Below are 5,246 nucleotides of genomic sequence, written 5' to 3' on the forward strand. Positions count from 1 at the left end.
CTGTGCTCTGCCACTGAAACTTGAAGAGGAGCAGTGTGTGCTCAGGACTCCAGGGCTGACCCCCTCCGGAGCAAACTAGGCTCAGATTTTCATAGGCTAAACAAGCTCTGATTTCTCCTGGGGTCAGGTCAATTGCAGCTTTGCAAAACAGTTACAATTATTAATTAAAACCTGAAAGGCTGAGTTCTGAAAATAATAGACTGAAAATGTCAATTGATTTTGGTACATAAATTGTTTTCACATAGATCTTAAACAATTGAAACCTTCAGCCGTTTTCCTGCGGAGCTAACACTCAGAACTGCTTGACTTCATTAGAAGTCGGAGTGTTCAGTCTGTTTCTCATCCTCTGCCTGGAAAAGCAAGAAGGACCCCAAACAACATAAAGAGCAAAGAGAAGATCAGCAGCAAGCCCACCTCGTAGAATACAGGTCTGCTGCAATAACGTATTTCACCCACTGAATACAGGAAATATTAATAACCTGAAGTCTTACTTGCTACAAAGACATTAAATCTAAAAGTATACGACCCAAGAAAAATGTTTTGCTTAAAATAGATTTCTTATCCTTTGTATCCTCTTGTCTGCCCCAGTTCTTTGAGTCTGTAACTCTTGGGGTCAATAAGAGTACGTAGAGTTCACTTGAGAAAACATAACTGGGATTAAAGGAATGAGTCAGAGGAAGGAAAAAATCAAAACAGGATCAAGATACCTCTGCACTGGCTTGAAGGAGCTATCTGAAGGGACTATGTTTACTCCAATAAAAACTGCACGTGGCAAAAAATATCTCGAGTGAAGAGGGTAGATGGAGCATTAAAAAGAAAATACTAATTAAAAATACTCATTGAGCAATCAATCATTTCATAATGTACTCATGTATGCATGTGGTCACATCCAGGCGCTTCCAGTTCTGAAAGCCAACGTCACTGAGGATGTCTGAAATTAAGGATACTTGAGTTGCCACTACATCCTATTGCTCTTCATTCCTCTGCTAGCAGGGCCATTGGCTGTTCTTTCTCAAGCTGCGCCAAGCATTTCTCCCAAAATAAGCAGTTGCACGCTGCCTGAGAAGCTGAAACCAATTATTAAAGATTACTCATTTCTATAAAGCTTTGTTAATACTTTTTGAACAATGTAAAGTACTTGTAAAGCATTTAGGCCAGTGTTTTCCAAACAGGTCGGTGATTTTGGAGATTTTGAAGGCTTCTTCAGGGCACTGGAAAGGTTAAAACCTAAAATTAGAAGCCTGCGTGAAGGTTTTGGCATGCATCCACCAAGGTTCACGTGTTTTTCTGGTGGTGTTGGATTTGAATACCACTGCTGGGCACTTTTCAGACACATCTCACCGAGGCACTGGGCCACCTAAATGGTCCGTGCATTCCTCCAGGTAAAGGTATTGCCTATTTTGGGAAGTTTGTGCCGCTATGCTCCTGGGAAGCTTCCTCTGCTCTGGGAAGCGTGGTACCTCCTTACCAGACTTTTCTAAAATTGAGGAAAACCCAAAGGCGTTCAAGTGGCTCATACACAGAGGAAAAACTCAAAGAAAGTCCACGATTACTGCTCATGGGCACCTGTGCAAAACAGTCTGGAGAAGAGCTTGGATCTGAACGAGGGAAGAGGTGAAGGTGAGCCACAGCAACCAGAGGAGGAGGCTGAGGAAGAATAGACAGGGAGGGAACAGTCCCTTACCCTGGTCACTGATCAGAGAGAAGAGAGCAACGTGTAACTTGGACAACATTAAAAACCCGGAATGCAACATGGAAGGGTATCACTGGATAAAAGAGAGGATTTAGACATTTGAGTTAAGATGAGTACAGACTGACAGCTAATAACCAAGACAAGGAACGTTATGAAGAGCTGTGCAACAAATGGAGCAGAGAAGAAACAAATCCTTCAGTCCAAGGAGGGAGAACAGATTCTGACATTTGTGTGAAAAGTTTTAGTGGTCAGAAAGCTTAAAAAGAAAAAAAAGAAGTGTTGCTGAGTGACATCACTGCAGAGCCTGATGCAAGTGTGCACAAAGCGTAATGGCAGAAGCCTTTCAGCAGGATTACAAATAGTGCTGAACAAAAGGAAAGGTGATATTGTTAGGAGTTTGTGAGGAAAAGCAGAAAAGTGAGTTCAATAACTATTGCACAATCTGCTCTTTGAGTATGCCAGAAAAAAGCACTAAGGTGCAGTAAAGTAAAAAAAAGAGGTTTATGGAAATAGCATTAGAAAAAAAGGCTGGATGAAATGAAGGTGGCAGTACAGCAAAGTCTCTGCGTGTCATAAGAGGACAATCCTCCCCCTCTGCTCTTGTGAGACCCCACCTGGAGTACTGACCACACCTGTGGTGCGCTCAGCATAAGAAGGATATGGAACGGCTGGAGGAAGTCCAGAGGAGGCCACAAAGTTGATGAGGGGACTAGAGAGTACCTACCCTGTGGAGACAGGCTGAGAAAGTCAGGCCTGTTCAGCCCAGAGAAGAAAGGTTGCATGGAGAACCCATGGCAACCTTCCAGTACCTGAATGGGCCTGCTGGGAAGCCAGAGAGGAACTCTTGGTCAGGAGCTATGGTGATGGGCCGAGGAGTAATGGGTTCAAACTGAAAGAGGGGGATTTTAGGGTAGATATACAGAAGAAATTCTTTCCTGTGAGGTGGCTGAGGCACGGGAACAGGTTTCCCAGAAGATGGCTGCCCCATCCCTGGCAACGTTCCAGGGGGCCCTGAGCAACCTGGTCAAGTGGAAGGTGTCCTGGCCCAGTGCAGGGGGGTTGGAATGAGTTGATCTTTCCAAGGTCCCTTCCAACACAAACCATTCTATGATTCCATGATTCTATTATTCTGTGATAAAAGACATCTCACAGAAATACAGAGAACACACCAAAATTTTCTAAAATCCTTCCCTTGACTCTGGACTCTTTCACTATCCTGCCAAAAGTCCTGTGGGTCACGTGGACTTGAGCTGGTCTGCTGGGATAACCAGCAGGTACACCCATTTGGGCTGGGAGGCATTTTTCCAGGACCAGTCCCTTCCAGCCTCTCCCCATCACCTGTTTGAAATGGCACCCACACCAGGAAATGCCATCTGCAACACAGGTTGCTGCGCTGGCACTTGCATAGGAAGAGCTCTGGCAAAAACCACATCCCTCCTCTAGTTATTTTTGCCACTTTCACTGCGTCCTGGCTGGCTCTGTAGATCCCCCTTTCCTTTGGACACTTCTGCAGCACACTGTAGCCCTTTGCTCAGGCTGTCAGTGCTTCCCTGGGTAGGAGGATGGGAAGGAATGGGGCATTCTCCAGAGCCAGGCTCTGTGCTCAGCCCTGCATGCCCCATGCCCAGCTGGGTGCTGTCCCACTGCCTGCACACTCAGTGCTCACTCCTGCTCAGCCAGGGAGGCTCTGAGATTACACGGGGTTACTTCCACTACACACCAAAGCCACCACGTAAGACATCAGTGCCATGATTACGTATTCAGCACTGCAATTAGGATTTCCTAGCCCCCTGTACACCCTGCTCCTAGGCCAGCCCATGCTCCTAGCCCATGCAAATCCCCTCTCTTCCCACTCATCCCAATGATTCCCACTCATTCACTGCTGTAAGCACCTCAAAACAAGGCCCACGCCAACAGTCCTCCTGTGCAGAAAATATGTGTCTCATTTTTTCCACCCAGTATCTCCCATGTTCCAAGTTTGGGAGATGACTATGGGAGTGTAATTGCAGAGCTGAGAAGAATGAACATTGCATCACTGCTGCCGTAAACACCGAACTATTTATTTTTGTCCAACACAGAGTATCGAGACACCATGAAACCGATGCCTAGCTGGGGAGATAAAGTCTGTTGTGCTGGTGTTTGGTTCCTCTCTTTGGGGACAAGCAAGAAACAAAGAAATGAAAGATGTTTGAGTTCTTGTTGGTTCCACGGGTGATGACTTGAAGAGAGTTGTTCTTGTGGAATGGCAGACACATGCAACCACTAACCCAGCAAGAGAGTAGCAGGTACAACAAAAACAGTTCCCTGAGCCCATGTGGTGTTATCACTGTGTTCCCACTCAGCCCTGTAACCTCAAGCCCAACCACAGCCCCACAACCGTTTCCATTAAATATTCTCCCACAACAGTATTTTCACACACCTCCCTACGCCACAGGCCACGCTGCCACGGAACACCCTAGGGCACAACTCCAGCTCTGCCCTTCAGCCACAATGAGTAGCTCTCTCCTCAAACCATTTGCCAATACCTGGACCAATTAATAGGCAGGAGCGTTGCACCTCTTCATCTCCAAGACCTTCGGGCATTTCACAAGTTAAATAAATCCTTTCTCCAACCCAAGTAACCATGAAAAGCTTTGACAGTGAAACAGACGGGTTGCAAATAAACAGTTCTTTGAATGGGCATACGCATGCCAGTCTTCCTGAAGAGAGAATCTCAGACTTTCAGAGCTATCAGAGACCTCCAGGCTTGCAGATCCCTGCCACCACCTGCTTCTGGTGCCCCTCTGGCGATAGGCTGGGGGATAGAAAGTTTAGAAATTGGTTAGCTTGGACTAATACCCTTGCTACCCCTACCAGTGGCAGTGGGCAGCACGTTTCCAGTTGCAGGAGCAGCCGTTCTGTGTCCCAAGGTCCTCACGCTGGTCTGGGCTGCCTTTGGGCTGGTGCTTGGGCAAACACCTACGTGACTTTTGCTATCTTATATTTTTGTCTACCCCTTCACATTTTTCATCAACAAAGCTTCATCAGTAAAGTTAATCCAGAAGAGGTAGTTCACCAGGAGCTCTGTGACTTTTTTCCTCCTCTGCTTGCAGCCAGAGCTGCTGAATGGCTCAGCACCCGCATTCTAGGACACACTGAGCAGCTGCTCTGTTACTGGCACAGGGGTGCAAAGCAATCTCTCTCCAGGCTGACTTGGCTCCCCAAGGATGGAGGAATCATGGATGCCAGAAGGACAACTGATAATTCTGTCCTCAAATCCCATGCTTCCTGCACGCAGAAAAAAAGCCCCCTACTACCCAGAAATCACTGGCTGGACTCACCAGCCCAGCATTCCCAGCCTGAAAGCTGCTGCCATGTCTAAAAGTGGTGGCTGCCTTGGGCATGGACAGCTGGGGAGGGATGTGGGATAGCAGCTGTGCCCATACATCTGCTTTGGAGCAGCACCCAAAGTCCCAGCTCAGATCGGCTCCCCGGTCACCCTGTCCTTTGTAAACAAGCTTTTGAGCACCTGTTCTGAGATCTAAAATGGGACTGCTTCTGGACCTGGAATAAT

Source organism: Chamaea fasciata, unplaced genomic scaffold (genome assembly GCF_029207755.1).
Source record: "Chamaea fasciata isolate MVZ Bird 193981 ecotype frontalis unplaced genomic scaffold, bChaFas1.0.hap1 SCAF_11, whole genome shotgun sequence".
In the NCBI taxonomy this organism is placed as follows: Eukaryota; Metazoa; Chordata; class Aves; order Passeriformes; family Sylviidae; genus Chamaea; species Chamaea fasciata.